The 18,279-nt window shown below is 42.8% G+C and overlaps 29 non-coding genes across 29 annotated transcripts; all 29 read left to right on the top strand.

The window, feature by feature from the left end:
- The first annotated feature begins 526 nt into the window (after nucleotides 1-526).
- Nucleotides 527-667, top strand: LOC140366406 (U4 spliceosomal RNA). Its single transcript, XR_011927956.1, has one exon. It is a non-coding gene; the product is annotated as a U4 spliceosomal RNA (small nuclear RNA).
- Nucleotides 668-1,034: 367 nt separating this feature from the next.
- Nucleotides 1,035-1,106, top strand: trnap-cgg (transfer RNA proline (anticodon CGG)). The gene has a single exon. It is a non-coding gene; the product is annotated as a tRNA-Pro (tRNA).
- A 504-nt stretch (nucleotides 1,107-1,610) lies between these two features.
- Nucleotides 1,611-1,751, top strand: LOC140366372 (U4 spliceosomal RNA). Its single transcript, XR_011927924.1, has one exon. It is a non-coding gene; the product is annotated as a U4 spliceosomal RNA (small nuclear RNA).
- A 942-nt stretch (nucleotides 1,752-2,693) lies between these two features.
- LOC140366405 (U4 spliceosomal RNA) lies at nucleotides 2,694-2,834 on the top strand. Its single transcript, XR_011927955.1, has one exon. It is a non-coding gene; the product is annotated as a U4 spliceosomal RNA (small nuclear RNA).
- Nucleotides 2,835-3,201: 367 nt separating this feature from the next.
- trnap-ugg (transfer RNA proline (anticodon UGG)) lies at nucleotides 3,202-3,273 on the top strand. Its single transcript has one exon. It is a non-coding gene; the product is annotated as a tRNA-Pro (tRNA).
- A 672-nt stretch (nucleotides 3,274-3,945) lies between these two features.
- LOC140366370 (U4 spliceosomal RNA) lies at nucleotides 3,946-4,086 on the top strand. The gene has a single exon (XR_011927922.1). It is a non-coding gene; the product is annotated as a U4 spliceosomal RNA (small nuclear RNA).
- A 367-nt stretch (nucleotides 4,087-4,453) lies between these two features.
- Nucleotides 4,454-4,525, top strand: trnap-ugg (transfer RNA proline (anticodon UGG)). Its single transcript has one exon. It is a non-coding gene; the product is annotated as a tRNA-Pro (tRNA).
- Nucleotides 4,526-5,198: 673 nt separating this feature from the next.
- Nucleotides 5,199-5,339, top strand: LOC140366437 (U4 spliceosomal RNA). Its single transcript, XR_011927987.1, has one exon. It is a non-coding gene; the product is annotated as a U4 spliceosomal RNA (small nuclear RNA).
- Nucleotides 5,340-6,445: 1,106 nt separating this feature from the next.
- LOC140366369 (U4 spliceosomal RNA) lies at nucleotides 6,446-6,586 on the top strand. The gene has a single exon (XR_011927921.1). It is a non-coding gene; the product is annotated as a U4 spliceosomal RNA (small nuclear RNA).
- Nucleotides 6,587-6,953: 367 nt separating this feature from the next.
- On the top strand, nucleotides 6,954-7,025 carry trnap-ugg (transfer RNA proline (anticodon UGG)). The gene has a single exon. It is a non-coding gene; the product is annotated as a tRNA-Pro (tRNA).
- Nucleotides 7,026-7,296: 271 nt separating this feature from the next.
- Nucleotides 7,297-7,368, top strand: trnap-ugg (transfer RNA proline (anticodon UGG)). Its single transcript has one exon. It is a non-coding gene; the product is annotated as a tRNA-Pro (tRNA).
- Nucleotides 7,369-7,872: 504 nt separating this feature from the next.
- On the top strand, nucleotides 7,873-8,013 carry LOC140366514 (U4 spliceosomal RNA). The gene has a single exon (XR_011928060.1). It is a non-coding gene; the product is annotated as a U4 spliceosomal RNA (small nuclear RNA).
- A 943-nt stretch (nucleotides 8,014-8,956) lies between these two features.
- LOC140366368 (U4 spliceosomal RNA) lies at nucleotides 8,957-9,097 on the top strand. The gene has a single exon (XR_011927920.1). It is a non-coding gene; the product is annotated as a U4 spliceosomal RNA (small nuclear RNA).
- Nucleotides 9,098-9,464: 367 nt separating this feature from the next.
- On the top strand, nucleotides 9,465-9,536 carry trnap-ugg (transfer RNA proline (anticodon UGG)). Its single transcript has one exon. It is a non-coding gene; the product is annotated as a tRNA-Pro (tRNA).
- A 672-nt stretch (nucleotides 9,537-10,208) lies between these two features.
- Nucleotides 10,209-10,349, top strand: LOC140366367 (U4 spliceosomal RNA). The gene has a single exon (XR_011927919.1). It is a non-coding gene; the product is annotated as a U4 spliceosomal RNA (small nuclear RNA).
- Nucleotides 10,350-10,716: 367 nt separating this feature from the next.
- Nucleotides 10,717-10,788, top strand: trnap-ugg (transfer RNA proline (anticodon UGG)). Its single transcript has one exon. It is a non-coding gene; the product is annotated as a tRNA-Pro (tRNA).
- A 97-nt stretch (nucleotides 10,789-10,885) lies between these two features.
- Nucleotides 10,886-10,957, top strand: trnap-agg (transfer RNA proline (anticodon AGG)). The gene has a single exon. It is a non-coding gene; the product is annotated as a tRNA-Pro (tRNA).
- Nucleotides 10,958-11,461: 504 nt separating this feature from the next.
- On the top strand, nucleotides 11,462-11,602 carry LOC140366366 (U4 spliceosomal RNA). The gene has a single exon (XR_011927918.1). It is a non-coding gene; the product is annotated as a U4 spliceosomal RNA (small nuclear RNA).
- Nucleotides 11,603-11,969: 367 nt separating this feature from the next.
- trnap-ugg (transfer RNA proline (anticodon UGG)) lies at nucleotides 11,970-12,041 on the top strand. Its single transcript has one exon. It is a non-coding gene; the product is annotated as a tRNA-Pro (tRNA).
- Nucleotides 12,042-12,312: 271 nt separating this feature from the next.
- trnap-ugg (transfer RNA proline (anticodon UGG)) lies at nucleotides 12,313-12,384 on the top strand. The gene has a single exon. It is a non-coding gene; the product is annotated as a tRNA-Pro (tRNA).
- A 504-nt stretch (nucleotides 12,385-12,888) lies between these two features.
- On the top strand, nucleotides 12,889-13,029 carry LOC140366513 (U4 spliceosomal RNA). Its single transcript, XR_011928059.1, has one exon. It is a non-coding gene; the product is annotated as a U4 spliceosomal RNA (small nuclear RNA).
- Nucleotides 13,030-13,972: 943 nt separating this feature from the next.
- LOC140366365 (U4 spliceosomal RNA) lies at nucleotides 13,973-14,113 on the top strand. The gene has a single exon (XR_011927917.1). It is a non-coding gene; the product is annotated as a U4 spliceosomal RNA (small nuclear RNA).
- A 367-nt stretch (nucleotides 14,114-14,480) lies between these two features.
- On the top strand, nucleotides 14,481-14,552 carry trnap-ugg (transfer RNA proline (anticodon UGG)). The gene has a single exon. It is a non-coding gene; the product is annotated as a tRNA-Pro (tRNA).
- Nucleotides 14,553-15,056: 504 nt separating this feature from the next.
- On the top strand, nucleotides 15,057-15,197 carry LOC140366364 (U4 spliceosomal RNA). Its single transcript, XR_011927916.1, has one exon. It is a non-coding gene; the product is annotated as a U4 spliceosomal RNA (small nuclear RNA).
- A 367-nt stretch (nucleotides 15,198-15,564) lies between these two features.
- trnap-ugg (transfer RNA proline (anticodon UGG)) lies at nucleotides 15,565-15,636 on the top strand. Its single transcript has one exon. It is a non-coding gene; the product is annotated as a tRNA-Pro (tRNA).
- Nucleotides 15,637-15,733: 97 nt separating this feature from the next.
- On the top strand, nucleotides 15,734-15,805 carry trnap-cgg (transfer RNA proline (anticodon CGG)). Its single transcript has one exon. It is a non-coding gene; the product is annotated as a tRNA-Pro (tRNA).
- A 97-nt stretch (nucleotides 15,806-15,902) lies between these two features.
- Nucleotides 15,903-15,974, top strand: trnap-cgg (transfer RNA proline (anticodon CGG)). The gene has a single exon. It is a non-coding gene; the product is annotated as a tRNA-Pro (tRNA).
- A 677-nt stretch (nucleotides 15,975-16,651) lies between these two features.
- Nucleotides 16,652-16,792, top strand: LOC140366363 (U4 spliceosomal RNA). Its single transcript, XR_011927915.1, has one exon. It is a non-coding gene; the product is annotated as a U4 spliceosomal RNA (small nuclear RNA).
- Nucleotides 16,793-17,904: 1,112 nt separating this feature from the next.
- On the top strand, nucleotides 17,905-18,045 carry LOC140366362 (U4 spliceosomal RNA). Its single transcript, XR_011927914.1, has one exon. It is a non-coding gene; the product is annotated as a U4 spliceosomal RNA (small nuclear RNA).
- The last annotated feature ends 234 nt before the right edge of the window (nucleotides 18,046-18,279 follow it).

Genomic DNA, 18,279 nt, shown 5'->3' with positions numbered 1-18,279 from the left:
GGTTCTAATCCCGGACGAGACCTTTCAATAAGGCTGGTATTCACTGACCCATTGTTTGTGGGTTTTCAGTCAGAATTTTCTACTTTCCAATGCAACCAAACTGACTTGCACTTTCCAACTATGAATAATCTCACCAAACACGATTGAGACAGTTCTTTCTATATTTACTGTTATACAAATGAAACTAGCAACAGTTTGGCTGTCTTTACTGCAAGAAGATCAAATCTGCTGGGAACTATTGTTTTATTTTGTGGTGGCAAGGTTACGGGTTGAAAATTGATTATTCATCCCGCCTGGTGAAGGCGTACTAAAAAGCAAAGATTTAAGTTGTACCCATGCATTTTGTTACTCTTTCAGTCAACAGGCTTTGAAGTCTGCTACCGACATTTTTCCAGGTGTTACATGCAGGTTTTTTTGTAAAAGAAGCTCCCTTCTTGGCCAAAGTTTTGCTCTGCCCTCAATGACCTACCATGACCAGGAAGTGGCAAGAACCAAGCCCTGGCCATTCTTTCTCAAAGTACGTGTTAGCTTTGCGCAGTGGCAGTATTGTAGTCTATGAGGTCAATCCGAGGCGCGATTATTGCTAGTTGAAAACTTTACCCAATACCCCGCCTTGGCGACTTGAAATATAGTCGACTGTGGCAATTTTTGACAGTCTCTGAGGAGGCGTATTTTCATGTATAAGGTAAGCTCGTCAAAACACGTGACATTCCACCAGAAATAGAGCTACATACTTTGTACACAACTAGTTCAGATCAAAGTCATTGGTATGCACGTGCTAGAAGAAGTACACCAGAAGTAACTGATGACGACTTGCTCAAATGTTAATCCTATTTTTAGTTATGAGACAAAAAATTGGATGAGTTCTCTAGCTTATCATTCCAGGGGTGTGACTGTCACTATGGGAACAAGAGGTCCTGTGTTCAAATCTCGGTAAGTCGGAGGAGCCGTAGACCGACCAGTGAGTGTTGGCTAGTTTGTAAAATTGATTTCAATGGGCTGTTTTCGGCTCGACTATGCAAACTGGCAAAATTGGCTCGTTGGTCTAGGGGTATGATTCTCGCTTCGGGTGCGAGAGGTCCCGGGTTCAAATCCCGGAGGAGCCCCTTCTATAAGGCTGGTATTCACTGACCCATTGTTTGAGGGTTTTCAGTCAGAACTTTCTACTTTCCAATGCAACCAAACTGACTTGCACTTTCCAGCTATGAATAATCTCACCAAACATGATTGAGACAGTTCTTTCTATATTTACTGTTATACAAATGAAACTAGCAACAGTTTGGCTGTCTTTACTGCAAGAAGATCAAATCTGCTGGGAACTATTGTTTTATTTTGTGGCGGCAAGGTTACGGGTTGAAAATTGATTATTCATCCCGCCTGGTGAAGGCGTACTAAAAAGCAAAGATTTAAGTTGTACCCATGCATTTTGTTACTCTTTCAGTCAACAGGCTTTGAAGTCTGCTACCGACATTTTTCCAGGTGTTACATGCAGTTTTTTTTGTAAAAGAAGCTCCCTTCTTGGCCAAAGTTTTGCTCTGCCCTCAATGACCTACCATGACCAGGAAGTGGCAAGAACCAAGCCCTGGCCATTCTTTCTCAAAGTACGTGTTAGCTTTGCGCAGTGGCAGTATTGTAGCCTATGAGGTCAATCCGAGGCGCGATTATTGCTAGTTGAAAACTTTACCCAATACCCCGCCTTGGCGACTTGAAATATAGTCGACTGCGGCAATTTTTGACAGTCTCTGAGGAGGCGTATTTTCATGTATAAGGTAAGCTCGTCAAAACACGTGACATTCCACCAGAAATAGAGCTACATACTCTGTACACAACTAGTTCAGATCAAAGTCATTGGTATGCACGTGCTAGAAGAAGTACACCAGAAGTAACTGATGACGACTTGCTCAAATGTTAATCCTTTTTTCAGTTATGAGACAAAAAATTGGATGAGTTCTCTAGCTTATCATTCCAGGGGTGTGACTGTCACTATGGGAACAAGAGGTCCTGTGTTCAAATCTCGGTAAGTCGGAGGAGCCGTAGACCGACCAGTGAGTGTTGGCTAGTTTGTAAAATTGATTTCAATGGGCTGTTTTCGACTCGACTATGCAAACTGGCAAAAGTGGCTCGTTGGTCTAGGGGTGTGATTCTCGCTTTGGGTGCGAGAGGTCCGGGTTCTAATCCCGGACGAGACCTTTCAATAAGGCTGGTATTCACTGACCCATTGTTTGTGGGTTTTCAGTCAGAATTTTCTACTTTCCAATGCAACCAAACTGACTTGCACTTTCCAACTATGAATAATCTCACCAAACACGATTGAGACAGTTCTTTCTATATTTACTGTTATACAAATGAAACTAGCAACAGTTTGGCTGTCTTTACTGCAAGAAGATCAAATCTGCTGGGAACTATTGTTTTATTTTGTGGTGGCAAGGTTACGGGTTGAAAATTGATTATTCATCCCGCCTGGTGAAGGCGTACTAAAAAGCAAAGATTTAAGTTGTACCCATGCATTTTGTTACTCTTTCAGTCAACAGGCTTTGAAGTCTGCTACCGACATTTTTCCAGGTGTTACATGCAGGTTTTTTTGTAAAAGAAGCTCCCTTCTTGGCCAAAGTTTTGCTCTGCCCTCAATGACCTACCATGACCAGGAAGTGGCAAGAACCAAGCCCTGGCCATTCTTTCTCAAAGTACGTGTTAGCTTTGCGCAGTGGCAGTATTGTAGTCTATGAGGTCAATCCGAGGCGCGATTATTGCTAGTTGAAAACTTTACCCAATACCCCGCCTTGGCGACTTGAAATATAGTCGACTGTGGCAATTTTTGACAGTCTCTGAGGAGGCGTATTTTCATGTATAAGGTAAGCTCGTCAAAACACGTGACATTCCACCAGAAATAGAGCTACATACTTTGTACACAACTAGTTCAGATCAAAGTCATTGGTATGCACGTGCTAGAAGAAGTACACCAGAAGTAACTGATGACGACTTGCTCAAATGTTAATCCTTTTTTCAGTTATGAGACAAAAAATTGGATGAGTTCTCTAGCTTATCATTCCAGGGGTGTGACTGTCACTATGGGAACAAGAGGTCCTGTGTTCAAATCTCGGTAAGTCGGAGGAGCCGTAGACCGACCAGTGAGTGTTGGCTAGTTTGTAAAATTGATTTCAATGGGCTGTTTTCGACTCGATTATGCAAACTGGCAAAAGTGGCTCGTTGGTCTAGGGGTATTATTCTCGCTTTGGGTGCGAGAGGTCCTGGGTTCAAATCCCGGACGAGCCCAAGAACAAACAGAATGGGGCAGTTTAAATCGAACACCTTTTAATGATTCTCAATTGCTTTTGTAGGTCAGTTGAGGCCTTAAAATGTATGTAAATGTGGCTCGTTGGTCTAGGGGTATGATTCTCGCTTCGGGTGCAAGAGGTCCCGGGTTGAAATCCCGGACGAGCCCCTTCTATAAGGCTGGTATTCACTGACCCATTGTTTGTGGGTTTTCAGTCAGAATTTTCTACTTTCCAATGCAACCAAACTGACTTGCACTTTCCAACTATGAATAATCTCACCAAACATGATTGAGACAGTTCTTTCTATATTTACTGTTATACAAATGAAACTAGCAACAGTTTGGCTGTCTTTACTGCAAGAAGATCAAATCTGCTGGGAACTATTGTTTTATTTTGTGGCGGCAAGGTTACGGGTTGAAAATTGATTATTCATCCCGCCTGGTGAAGGCGTACTAAAAAGCAAAGATTTAAGTTGTACCCATGCATTTTGTTACTCTTTCAGTCAACAGGCTTTGAAGTCTGCTACCGACATTTTTCCAGGTGTTACATGCAGTTTTTTTGTAAAAGAAGCTCCCTTCTTGGCCAAAGTTTTGCTCTGCCCTCAATGACCTACCATGACCAGGAAGTGGCAAGAACCAAGCCCTGGCCATTCTTTCTCAAAGTACGTGTTAGCTTTGCGCAGTGGCAGTATTGTAGCCTATGAGGTCAATCCGAGGCGCGATTATTGCTAGTTGAAAACTTTACCCAATACCCCGCCTTGGCGACTTGAAATATAGTCGACTGTGGCAATTTTTGACAGTCTCTGAGGAGGCGTATTTTCATGTATAAGGTAAGCTCGTCAAAACACGTGACATTCCACCAGAAATAGAGCTACATACTTTGTACACAACTAGTTGAGATCAAAGTCATTGGTATGCACGTGCTAGAAGAAGTACACCAGAAGTAACTGATGACGACTTGCTCAAATGTTAATCCTTTTTTCAGTTATGAGACAAAAAATTGGATGAGTTCTCTAGCTTATCATTCTAGGGGTGTGACTGTCACTATGGGAACAAGAGGTCCTGTGTTCAAATCTCGGTAAGTCGGAGGAGCCGTAGACCGACCAGTGAGTGTTGGCTAGTTTGTAAAATTGATTTCAATGGGCTGTTTTCGACTCGATTATGCAAACTGGCAAAAGTGGCTCGTTGGTCTAGGGGTATTATTCTCGCTTTGGGTGCGAGAGGTCCTGGGTTCAAATCCCGGACGAGCCCAAGAACAAACAGAATGGGGCAGTTTAAATCGAACACCTTTTAATGATTCTCAATTGCTTTTGTAGGTCAGTTGAGGCCTTAAAATGTATGTAAATGTTGCTCGTTGGTCTAGGGGTATGATTCTCGCTTCGGGTGCAAGAGGTCCCGGGTTGAAATCCCGGACGAGCCCCTTCTATAAGGCTGGTATTCACTGACCCATTGTTTGTGGGTTTTCAGTCAGAATTTTCTACTTTCCAATGCAACCAAACTGACTTGCACTTTCCAACTATGAATAATCTCACCAAACATGATTGAGACAGTTCTTTCTATATTTACTGTTATACAAATGAAACTAGCAACAGTTTGGCTGTCTTTACTGCAAGAAGATCAAATCTGCTGGGAACTATTGTTTTATTTTGTGGTGGCAAGGTTACGGGTTGAAAATTGATTATTCATCCCGCCTGGTGAAGGCGTACTAAAAAGCAAAGATTTAAGTTGTACCCATGCATTTTGTTACTCTTTCAGTCAACAGGCTTTGAAGTCTGCTACCGACATTTTTCCAGGTGTTACATGCAGGTTTTTTTGTAAAAGAAGCTCCCTTCTTGGCCAAAGTTTTGCTCTGCCCTCAATGACCTACCATGACCAGGAAGTGGCAAGAACCAAGCCCTGGCCATTCTTTCTCAAAGTACGTGTTAGCTTTGCGCAGTGGCAGTATTGTAGTCTATGAGGTCAGTCCGAGGCGCGATTATTGCTAGTTGAAAACTTTACCCAATACCCCGCCTTGGCGACTTGAAATATAGTCGACTGTGGCAATTTTTGACAGTCTCTGAGGAGGCGTATTTTCATGTATAAGGTAAGCTCGTCAAAACATGTGACATTCCACCAGAAATAGAGCTACATACTTTGTACACAACTAGTTCAGATCAAAGTCATTGGTATGCACGTGCTAGAAGAAGTACACCAGAAGTAACTGATGACGACTTGCTCAAATGTTAATCCTTTTTTCAGTTATGAGACAAAAAATTGGATGAGTTCTCTAGCTTATCATTCCAGGGGTGTGACTGTCACTATGGGAACAAGAGGTCCTGTGTTCAAATCTCGGTAAGTCGGAGGAGCCGTAGACCGACCAGTGAGTGTTGGCTAGTTTGTAAAATTGATTTCAATGGGCTGTTTTCGACTCAACTATGCAAACTGGCAAAAGTGGCTCGTTGGTCTAGGGGTATTATTCTAGCTTTGGGTGCGAGAGGTCCTGGGTTCTAATCCCGGACGAGCCCAAGAACAAACAGAATGGGGCAGTTTAAATCGAACACCTTTTAATGATACTCAATTGCTTTTGTAGGTCAGTTGAGGCCTTAAAATGTATGTAAATGTGGCTCGTTGGTCTAGGGGTATGATTCTCGCTTCGGGTGCAAGAGGTCCCGGGTTGAAATCCCGGATGAGCCCCTTCTATAAGGCTGGTATTCACTGACCCATTGTTTGTGGGTTTTCAGTCAGAATTTTCTACTTTCCAATGCAACCAAACTGACTTGCACTTTCCAACTATGAATAATCTCACCAAACATGATTGAGACAGTTCTTTCTATATTTACTGTTATACAAATGAAACTAGCAACAGTTTGGCTGTCTTTACTGCAAGAAGATCAAATCTGCTGGGAACTATTGTTTTATTTTGTGGCGGCAAGGTTACGGGTTGAAAATTGATTATTCATCCCGCCTGGTGAAGGCGTACTAAAAAGCAAAGATTTAAGTTGTACCCATGCATTTTGTTACTCTTTCAGTCAACAGGCTTTGAAGTCTGCTACAGACATTTTTCCAGGTGTTACATGCAGTTTTTTTTGTAAAAGAAGCTCCCTTCTTGGCCAAAGTTTTGCTCTGCCCTCAATGACCTACCATGACCAGGAAGTGGCAAGAACCAAGCCCTGGCCATTCTTTCTCAAAGTTAGCTTTGCGCAGTGGCAGTATTGTAGCCTATGAGGTCAATCCGAGGCGCGATTATTGCTAGTTGAAAACTTTACCCAATACCCCGCCTTGGCGACTTGAAATATAGTCGACTGTGGCAATTTTTGACAGTCTCTGAGGAGGCGTATTTTCATGTATAAGGTAAGCTCGTCAAAACACGTGACATTCCACCAGAAATAGAGCTACATACTTTGTACACAACTAGTTCAGATCAAAGTCATTGGTATGCACGTGCTAGAAGAAGTACACCAGAAGTAACTGATGACGACTTGCTCAAATGTTAATCCTTTTTTCAGTTATGAGACAAAAAATTGGATGAGTTCTCTAGCTTATCATTCCAGGGGTGTGACTGTCACTATGGGAACAAGAGGTCCTGTGTTCAAATCTTGGTAAGTCGGAGGAGCCGTAGACCGACCAGTGAGTGTTGGCTAGTTTGTAAAATTGATTTCAATGGGCTGTTTTCGACTCGACTATGCAAAGTGGCCAAAGTGGCTTGTTGGTCTAGGGGTATGATTCTCGCTATGGGTGCGAGAGGTCCCGGGTTCAAATCCCGGACGAGCCCCTTCAATAAGGCTGGTATTCACTGACCCATTGTTTGTGGGTTTTCAGTCAGAATTTTCTACTTTCCAATGCAACCAAACTGACTATGCAAACTGGCAAAAGTGGCTCGTTGGTCTGGGGGTATGATTCTGGCTTTTGGTGCGAGAGGTCCCGGGTTCAAATCCCGGATGAGCCCAAGAACAAACAAGTTGGTGCAGTTTAGATCGAACACCTTTTAATGATACTTAATTGCTTTTGTAGGTCAGTTGAGGCCTTGAAATGTAAGTAAATGTGGCTCGTTGGTCTAGGGGTATGATTCTCGCTTTGGGTGCGAGAGGTCCCGGGTTCAAATCCCGGATGAGCCCCTTCAATAAGGCTGGTATTCACTGACCCATTGTTTGTGGGTTTTCAGTCAGAATTTTCTACTTTCCAATGCAACCAAACTGACTTGCACTTTCCAACTATGAATAATCTCACCAAACATGATTGAGACAGTTCTTTCTATATTTACTGTTATACAAATGAAACTAGCAACAGTTTGGCTGTCTTTACTGCAAGAAGATCAAATCTGCTGGGAACTATTGTTTTATTTTGTGGCGGCAAGGTTACGTGTTGAAAATTGATTATCCATCCCGCCTGGTGAAGGCGTACTAAAAAGCAAAGATTTAAGTTGTACCCATGCATTTTGTTACTCTTTCAGTCAACAGGCTTTGAAGTCTGCTACCGACATTTTTCCAGGTGTTACATGCAGGTTTTTTTGTAAAAGAAGCTCCCTTCTTGGCCAAAGTTTTGCTCTGCCCTCAATGACCTACCATGACCAGGAAGTGGCAAGAACCAAGCCCTGGCCATTCTTTCTCAAAGTACGTGTTAGCTTTGCGCAGTGGCAGTATTGTAGCCTATGAGGTCAATCCGAGGCGCAATTATTGCTAGTTGAAAACTTTACCCAATACCCCGCCTTGGCGACTTGAAATATAGTCGACTGTGGCAATTTTTGACAGTCTCTGAGGAGGCGTATTTTCATGTATAAGGTAAGCTCGTCAAAACACGTGACATTCCACCAGATATAGAGCTACATACTTTGTACACAACTAGTTCAGATCAAAGTCATTGGTATGCACGTGCTAGAAGAAGTACACCAGAAGTAACTGATGACGACTTGCTCAAATGTTAATCCTTTTTTCAGTTATGAGACAAAAAATTGGATGAGTTCTCTAGCTTATCATTCCAGGGTTATGACTGTCACTATGGGAACAAGAGGTCCTGTGTTCAAATCTTGGTAAGTCGGAGGAGCCGTAGACCGACCAGTGAGTGTTGGCTAGTTTGTAAAATTGATTTCAATGGGCTGTTTTCGACTCGACTATGCAAAGTGGCCAAAGTGGCTTGTTGGTCTAGGGGTATGATTCTCGCTATGGGTGCGAGAGGTCCTGGGTTCAAATCCCGGACGAGCCCCTTCAATAAGGCTGGTATTCACTGACCCATTGTTTGTGGGTTTTCAGTCAGAATTTTCTACTTTCCAATGCAACCAAACTGACTTGCACTTTCCAACTATGAATAATCTCACCAAACATGATTGAGACAGTTCTTTCTATATTTACTGTTATACAAATGAAACTAGCAACAGTTTGTCTCTCTTTACTGCAAGAAGATCAAATCTGCTGGGAACTATTGTTTTATTTTGTGGCGGCAAGGTTACGGGTTGAAAATTGATTATTCATCCCGCCTGGTGAAGGCGTACTAAAAAGCAAAGATTTAAGTTGTACCCATGCATTTTGTTACTCTTTCAGTCAACAGGCTTTGAAGTCTGCTACCGACATTTTTCCAGGTGTTACATGCAGGTTTTTTTGTAAAAGAAGCTCCCTTCTTGGCCAAAGTTTTGCTCTGCCCTCAATGACCTACCATGACCAGGAAGTGGCAAGAACCAAGCCCTGGCCATTCTTTCTCAAAGTACGTGTTAGCTTTGCGCAGTGGCAGTATTGTAGCCTATGAGGTCAATCCGAGGCGCGATTATTGCTAGTTGAAAACTTTACCCAATACCCCGCCTTGGCGACTTGAAATATAGTCGACTGTGGCAATTTTTGACAGTCTCTGAGGAGGCGTATTTTCATGTATAAGGTAAGCTCGTCAAAACACGTGACATTCCACCAGAAATAGAGCTACATACTTTGTTCACAACTAGTTGAGATCAAAGTCATTGGTATGCACGTGCTAGAAGAAGTACACCAGAAGTAACTGATGACGACTTGCTCAAATGTTAATCCTTTTTTCAGTTATGAGACAAAAAATTGGATGAGTTCTCTAGCTTATCATTCCAGGGTTATGACTGTCACTATGGGAACAAGAGGTCCTGTGTTCAAATCTCGGTAAGTCGGAGGAGCCGTAGACCGACCAGTGAGTGTTGGCTAGTTTGTAAAATTGATTTCAATGGGCTGTTTTCGACTCGATTATGCAAACTGGCAAAAGTGGCTCGTTGGTCTAGGGGTATTATTCTCGCTTTGGGTGCGAGAGGTCCTGGGTTCAAATCCCGGACGAGCCCAAGAACAAACAGAATGGGGCAGTTTAAATCGAACACCTTTTAATGACACTCAATTGCTTTTGTAGGTCAGTTGAGGCCTTAAAATGTATGTAAATGTGGCTCATTGGTCTAGGGGTATGATTCTCGCTTCGGGTGCAAGAGGTCCCGGGTTGAAATCCCGGACGAGCCCCTTCTATAAGTCTGGTATTCACTGACCCATTGTTTGTGGGTTTTCAGTCAGAATTTTCTACTTTCCAATGCAACCAAACTGACTTGCACTTTCCAACTATGAATAATCTCACCAAACATGATTGAGACAGTTCTTTCTATATTTACTGTTATACAAATGAAACTAGCAACAGTTTGGCTGTCTTTACTGCAAGAAGATCAAATCTGCTGGGAACTATTGTTTTATTTTGTGGCGGCAAGGTTACGGGTTGAAAATTGATTATTCATCCCGCCTGGTGAAGGCGTACTAAAAAGCAAAGATTTAAGTTGTACCCATGCATTTTGTTACTCTTTCAGTCAACAGGCTTTGAAGTCTGCTACCGACATTTTTCCAGGTGTTACATGCAGTTTTTTTGTAAAAGAAGCTCCCTTCTTGGCCAAAGTTTTGCTCTGCCCTCAATGACCTACCATGACCAGGAAGTGGCAAGAACCAAGCCCTGGCCATTCTTTCTCAAAGTACGTGTTAGCTTTGCGCAGTGGCAGTATTGTAGCCTATGAGGTCAATCCGAGGCGCGATTATTGCTAGTTGAAAACTTTACCCAATACCCCGCCTTGGCGACTTGAAATATAGTCGACTGTGGCAATTTTTGACAGTCTCTGAGGAGGCGTATTTTCATGTATAAGGTAAGCTCGTCAAAACACGTGACATTCCACCAGAAATAGAGCTACATACTTTGTACACAACTAGTTGAGATCAAAGTCATTGGTATGCACGTGCTAGAAGAAGTACACCAGAAGTAACTGATGACGACTTGCTCAAATGTTAATCCTTTTTTCAGTTATGAGACAAAAAATTGGATGAGTTCTCTAGCTTATCATTCCAGGGTTATGACTGTCACTATGGGAACAAGAGGTCCTGTGTTCAAATCTCGGTAAGTCGGAGGAGCCGTAGACCGACCAGTGAGTGTTGGCTAGTTTGTAAAATTGATTTCAATGGGCTGTTTTCGACTCGATTATGCAAACTGGCAAAAGTGGCTCGTTGGTCTAGGGGTATGATTCTCGCTATGGGTGCGAGAGGTCCCGGGTTCAAATCCCGGACGAGCCCAAGAACAAACAAACTGGTGCAGGTTAAATTGAACACCTTTTAATGAAACTTAATTGCTTTTGTAGGTCAGTTGAGGCCTTGAAATGTCAGTAAATGTGGCTCGTTGGTCTAGGGGTATGATTCTCGCTTAGGGTGCGAGAGGTCCCGGGTTCCAATCCCGGACGAGCCCCTTCAATAAGGCTGGTATTCACTGACCCATTGTTTGTGGGTTTTCAGTCAGAATTTTCTACTTTCCAATGCAACCAAACTGACTTGCACTTTCCAACTATGAATAATCTCACCAAACATGATTGAGACAGTTCTTTCTATATTTACTGTTATACAAATGAAACTAGCAACAGTTTGGCTGTCTTTACTGCAAGAAGATCAAATCTGCTGGGAACTATTGTTTTATTTTGTGGCGGCAAGGTTACGTGTTGAAAATTGATTATCCATCCCGCCTGGTGAAGGCGTACTAAAAAGCAAAGATTTAAGTTGTACCCATGCATTTTGTTACTCTTTCAGTCAACAGGCTTTGAAGTCTGCTACCGACATTTTTCCAGGTGTTACATGCAGGTTTTTTTGTAAAAGAAGCTCCCTTCTTGGCCAAAGTTTTGCTCTGCCCTCAATGACCTACCATGACCAGGAAGTGGCAAGAACCAAGCCCTGGCCATTCTTTCCCAAAGTACGTGTTAGCTTTGCGCAGTGGCAGTATTGTAGCCTATGAGGTCAATCCGAGGCGCGATTATTGCTAGTTGAAAACTTTACCCAATACCCCGCCTTGGCGACTTGAAATATAGTCGACTGTGGCAATTTTTGACAGTCTCTGAGGAGGCGTATTTTCATGTATAAGGTAAGCTCGTCAAAACACGTGACATTCCACCAGATATAGAGCTACATACTTTGTACACAACTAGTTCAGATCAAAGTCATTGGTATGCACGTGCTAGAAGAAGTACACCAGAAGTAACTGATGACGACTTGCTCAAATGTTAATCCTTTTTTCAGTTATGAGACAAAAAATTGGATGAGTTCTCTAGCTTATCATTCCAGGGGTGTGACTGTCACTATGGGAACAAGAGGTCCTGTGTTCAAATCTTGGTAAGTCGGAGGAGCCGTAGACCGACCAGTGAGTGTTGGCTAGTTTGTAAAATTGATTTCAATGGGCTGTTTTCGACTCGACTATGCAAAGTGGCCAAAGTGGCTTGTTGGTCTAGGGGTATGATTCTCGCTATGGGTGCGAGAGGTCCCGGGTTCAAATCCCGGACGAGCCCCTTCAATAAGGCTGGTATTCACTGACCCATTGTTTGTGGGTTTTCAGTCAGAATTTTCTACTTTCCAATGCAACCAAACTGACTATGCAAACTGGCAAAAGTGGCTCGTTGGTCTGGGGGTATGATTCTGGCTTTTGGTGCGAGAGGTCCCGGGTTCAAATCCCGGATGAGCCCAAGAACAAACAAGTTGGTGCAGTTTAGATCGAACACCTTTTAATGATACTTAATTGCTTTTGTAGGTCAGTTGAGGCCTTGAAATGTAAGTAAATGTGGCTCGTTGGTCTAGGGGTATGATTCTCGCTTTGGGTGCGAGAAGTCCCGGGTTCAAATCCCGGATGAGCCCCTTCAATAAGGCTGGTATTCACTGACCCATTGTTTGTGGGTTTTCAGTCAGAATTTTCTACTTTCCAATGCAACCAAACTGACTTGCACTTTCCAACTATGAATAATCTCACCAAACATGATTGAGACAGTTCTTTCTATATTTACTGTTATACAAATGAAACTAGCAACAGTTTGGCTGTCTTTACTGCAAGAAGATCAAATCTGCTGGGAACTATTGTTTTATTTTGTGGCGGCAAGGTTACGTGTTGAAAATTGATTATCCATCCCGCCTGGTGAAGGCGTACTAAAAAGCAAAGATTTAAGTTGTACCCATGCATTTTGTTACTCTTTCAGTCAACAGGCTTTGAAGTCTGCTACCGACATTTTTCCAGGTGTTACATGCAGGTTTTTTTGTAAAAGAAGCTCCCTTCTTGGCCAAAGTTTTGCTCTGCCCTCAATGACCTACCATGACCAGGAAGTGGCAAGAACCAAGCCCTGGCCATTCTTTCTCAAAGTACGTGTTAGCTTTGCGCAGTGGCAGTATTGTAGCCTATGAGGTCAATCCGAGGCGCAATTATTGCTAGTTGAAAACTTTACCCAATACCCCGCCTTGGCGACTTGAAATATAGTCGACTGTGGCAATTTTTGACAGTCTCTGAGGAGGCGTATTTTCATGTATAAGGTAAGCTCGTCAAAACACGTGACATTCCACCAGATATAGAGCTACATACTTTGTACACAACTAGTTCAGATCAAAGTCATTGGTATGCACGTGCTAGAAGAAGTACACCAGAAGTAACTGATGACGACTTGCTCAAATGTTAATCCTTTTTTCAGTTATGAGACAAAAAATTGGATGAGTTCTCTAGCTTATCATTCCAGGGGTGTGACTGTCACTATGGGAACAAGAGGTCCTGTGTTCAAATCTTGGTAAGTCGGAGGAGCCGTAGACCGACCAGTGAGTGTTGGCTAGTTTGTAAAATTGATTTCAATGGGCTGTTTTCGACTCGACTATGCAAAGTGGCCAAAGTGGCTTGTTGGTCTAGGGGTATGATTCTCGCTATGGGTGCGAGAGGTCCTGGGTTCAAATCCCGGACGAGCCCCTTCAATAAGGCTGGTATTCACTGACCCATTGTTTGTGGGTTTTCAGTCAGAATTTTCTACTTTCCAATGCAACCAAACTGACTTGCACTTTCCAACTATGAATAATCTCACCAAACATGATTGAGACAGTTCTTTCTATATTTACTGTTATACAAATGAAACTAGCAACAGTTTGTCTCTCTTTACTGCAAGAAGATCAAATCTGCTGGGAACTATTGTTTTATTTTGTGGCGGCAAGGTTACGGGTTGAAAATTGATTATTCATCCCGCCTGGTGAAGGCGTACTAAAAAGCAAAGATTTAAGTTGTACCCATGCATTTTGTTACTCTTTCAGTCAACAGGCTTTGAAGTCTGCTACCGACATTTTTCCAGGTGTTACATGCAGGTTTTTTTGTAAAAGAAGCTCCCTTCTTGGCCAAAGTTTTGCTCTGCCCTCAATGACCTACCATGACCAGGAAGTGGCAAGAACCAAGCCCTGGCCATTCTTTCTCAAAGTACGTGTTAGCTTTGCGCAGTGGCAGTATTGTAGCCTATGAGGTCAATCCGAGGCGCGATTATTGCTAGTTGAAAACTTTACCCAATACCCCGCCTTGGCGACTTGAAATATAGTCGACTGTGGCAATTTTTGACAGTCTCTGAGGAGGCGTATTTTCATGTATAAGGTAAGCTCGTCAAAACACGTGACATTCCACCAGATATAGAGCTACATACTTTGTACACAACTAGTTCAGATCAAAGTCATTGGTATGCACGTGCTAGAAGAAGTACACCAGAAGTAACTGATGACGACTTGCTCAAATGTTAATCCTTTTTTCAGTTATGAGACAAAAAATTGGATGAGTTCTCTAGCTTATCATTCCAGGGGTGTGACTGTCACTATGGGAACAAGAGGTCCTGTGTTCAAATCTTGGTAAGTCGGAGGAGCCGTAGACCGACCAGTGAGTGTTGGCTAGTTTGTAAAATTGATTTCAATGGGCTGTTTTCGACTCGACTATGCAAAGTGGCCAAAGTGGCTTGTTGGTCTAGGGGTATGATTCTCGCTATGGGTGCGAGAGGTCCCGGGTTCAAATCCCGGACGAGCCCCTTCAATAAGGCTGGTATTCACTGACCCATTGTTTGTGGGTTTTCAGTCAGAATTTTCTTCTTTCCAATGCAACCAAACTGACTTGCACTTTCCAACTATGAATAATCTCACCAAACATGATTGAGACAGTTCTTTCTATATTTACTGTTATACAAATGAAACTAGCAACAGTTTGTCTTTCTTTACTGCAAGAAGATCAAATCTGCTGGGAACTATTGTTTTATTTTGTGGCGGCAAGGTTACGGGTTGAAAATTGATTATTCATCTTGCCTGGTGAAGGCGTACTAAAAAGCAAAGATTTAAGTTGTACCCATGCATTTTGTTACTCTTTCAGTCAACAGGCTTTGAAATCTGCTACAGACATTTTTCCAGGTGTTACATGCAGTTTTTTTTGTAAAAGAAGCTCCCTTCTTGGCCAAAGTTTTGCTCTGCCCTCAATGACCTACCATGACCAGGAAGTGGCAAGAACCAAGCCCTGGCCATTCTTTCTCAAAGTACGTGTTAGCTTTGCGCAGTGGCAGTATTGTAGCCTATGAGGTCAATCCGAGGCGCGATTATTGCTAGTTGAAAACTTTACCCAATACCCCGCCTTGGCGACTTGAAATATAGTCGACTGTGGCAATTTTTGACAGTCTCTGAGGAGGCGTATTTTCATGTATAAGGTAAGCTCGTCAAAACACGTGACATTCCACCAGAAATAGAGCTACATACTCTGTACACAACTAGTTCAGATCAAAGTCATTGGTATGCACGGACTAGAAGAAGTACACCAGAAGTAACTGATGACGACTTGCTCAAATGTTAATCCTTTTTTCAGTTATGAGACAAAAAATTGGATGAGTTCTCTAGCTTATCATTCCAGGGGTATGACTCTCACTATGGGAACAAGAGGTCCTGTGTTCAAATCTCGGTAAGTCGGAGGAGCCGTAGACCGACCAGTGAGTGTTGGCTAGTTTGTAAAATTGATTTCAATGGGCTGTTTTCAACTCGACTTTGCAAACTGGCAAAAGTGGCTCGTTGGTCTAGGGGTATGATTCTTTCTTTGGGTGCGAGAGGTCCCGGGTTCAAATCCCGGACGAGCCCAAGAACAAACAAAATGGTGCAGTTTAAATCGAACACCTTTTAATGATGCTTAATTGCTTTTGTAGGTCAGTTGAGGCCTTGAAATGTAAGTAAATGTGGCTCGTTGGTCTAGGGGTATGATTCTCGCTTCGGGTGCGAGAGGTCCCGGGTTCAAATCCCGGATGAGCCCAAGAACAAACAAGATGGTGCAGTTTAGATCGAACACCTTTTAATTATACTTAATTGCTTTTGTAGGTCAGTTGAGGCCTTGAAATGTAAGTAAATGTGGCTCGTTGGTCTAGGGGTATGATTCTCGCTTCGGGTGCGAGAGGTCCCGGGTTGAAATCCCGGACGAGCCCCTTCTATAAGGCTGGTATTCACTGACCCATTGTTTGTGGGTTTTCAGTCAGAATTTTCTACTTTCCAATGCAACCAAACTGACTATGCAAACTGGCAAAAGTGGCTCGTTGGTCTGGGGGTATGATTCTCGCTTTGGGTGCGAGAGGTCCCGGGTTCAAATCCCGGACTAGCCCCTTCCATAAGGCTGGTATTCACTGACCCATTGTTTGTGGGTTTTCAGTCAGAATTTTCTACTTTCCAATGCAACCAAACTGACTTGCACTTTCCAACTATGAATAATCTCACCAAACATGATTGAGACAGTTCTTTCTATATTTACTGTTATACAAATGAAACTAGCAACAGTTTGTCTTTCTTTACTGCAAGAAGATCAAATCTGCTGGGAACTATTGTTTTATTTTGTGGCGGCAAGGTTACGGGTTGAAAATTGATTATTCATCCCGCCTGGTGAAGGCGTACTAAAAAGCAAAGATTTAAGTTGTACCCATGCATTTTGTTACTCTTTCAGTCAACAGGCTTTGAAGTCTGCTACCGACATTTTTCCAGGTGTTACATGCATTTTTTTTGTAAAAGAAGCTCCCTTCTTGGCCAAAGTTTTGCTCTGCCCTCAATGACCTACCATGACCAGGAAGTGGCAAGAACCAAGCCCTGGCCATTCTTTCTCAAAGTACGTGTTAGCTTTGCGCAGTGGCAGTATTGTAGCCTATGAGGTCAATCCGAGGCGCGATTATTGCTAGTTGAAAACTTTACCCAATACCCCGCCTTGGCGACTTGAAATATAGTCGACTGTGGCAATTTTTGACAGTCTCTGAGGAGGCGTATTTTCATGTATAAGGTAAGCTCGTCAAAACACCTGACATTCCACCAGATATAGAGCTACATACTTTGTACACAACTAGTTCAGATCAAAGTCATTGGTATGCACGTACTAGAAGAAGTACACCAGAAGTAACTGATGACGACTTGCTCAAATGTTAATCCTTTTTTCAGTTATGAGACAAAAAATTGGATGAGTTCTCTAGCTTATCATTCCAGGGGTGTGACTGTCACTATGGGAACAAGAGGTCCTGTGTTCAAATCTCGGTAAGTCGGAGGAGCCGTAGACCGACCAGTGAGTGTTGGCTAGTTTGTAAAATTGATTTCAATGGGCTGTTTTCGACTCGACTATGCAAACTGGCAAAAGTGGCTCGTTGGTCTAGGGGTATTATTCTCGCTTTGGGTGCGAGAGGTCCCGGGTTCAAATACCGGACGAGCCCAAGAACAAACAGAATGGGGCAGTTTAAATCGAACACCTTTTAATGATACTCAATTGCTTTTTTAGGTCAGTTGAGGCCTTAAAATGTATGTAAATGTGGCTCGTTGGTCTAGGGGTATGATTCTCCCTTCGGGTGCGAGAGGTCCCGGATTCAAATCCCGGACGAGCCCCTTCAATAAGGCTGGTATTCACTGACCCATTGTTTGTGGGTTTTCAGTCAGAATTTTCTACTTTCCAATGCAACCAAACTGACTTGCACTTTCCAACTATGAATAATCTCACCAAACATGATTGAGACAGTTCTTTCTATATTTACTGTTATACAAATGAAACTAGCAACAGTTTGTCTTTCTTTACTGCAAGAAGATCAAATCTGCTGGGAACTATTGTTTTATTTTGTGGCGGCAAGGTTACGGGTTGAAAATTGATTATTCATCTTGCCTGGTGAAGGCGTACTAAAAAGCAAAGATTTAAGTTGTACCCATGCATTTTGTTACTCTTTCAGTCAACAGGCTTTGAAATCTGCTACAGACATTTTTCCAGGTGTTACATGCAGTTTTTTTTGTAAAAGAAGCTCCCTTCTTGGCCAAAGTTTTGCTCTGCCCTCAATGACCTACCATGACCAGGAAGTGGCAAGAACCAAGCCCTGGCCATTCTTTCTCAAAGTACGTGTTAGCTTTGCGCAGTGGCAGTATTGTAGCCTATGAGGTCAATCCGAGGCGCGATTATTGCTAGTTGAAAACTTTACCCAATACCCCGCCTTGGCGACTTGAAATATAGTCGACTGTGGCAATTTTTGACAGTCTCTGAGGAGGCGTATTTTCATGTATAAGGTAAGCTCGTCAAAACACGTGACATTCCACCAGAAATAGAGCTACATACTCTGTACACAACTAGTTCAGATCAAAGTCATTGGTATGCACGGACTAGAAGAAGTACACCAGAAGTAACTGATGACGACTTGCTCAAATGTTAATCCTTTTTTCAGTTATGAGACAAAAAATTGGATGAGTTCTCTAGCTTATCATTCCAGGGGTGTGACTGTCACT

This window comes from Eucyclogobius newberryi, unplaced genomic scaffold, assembly GCF_026437365.1.
Source record: "Eucyclogobius newberryi isolate DKJ021-1_F unplaced genomic scaffold, fEucNew1.0.hap1 SCAF_19, whole genome shotgun sequence".
NCBI classification, from domain to species: Eukaryota; Metazoa; Chordata; class Actinopteri; order Gobiiformes; family Gobiidae; genus Eucyclogobius; species Eucyclogobius newberryi.
Note: the sequence above shows the minus strand (reverse complement) of the source record. Positions and strands in the feature narration are given on the sequence as shown.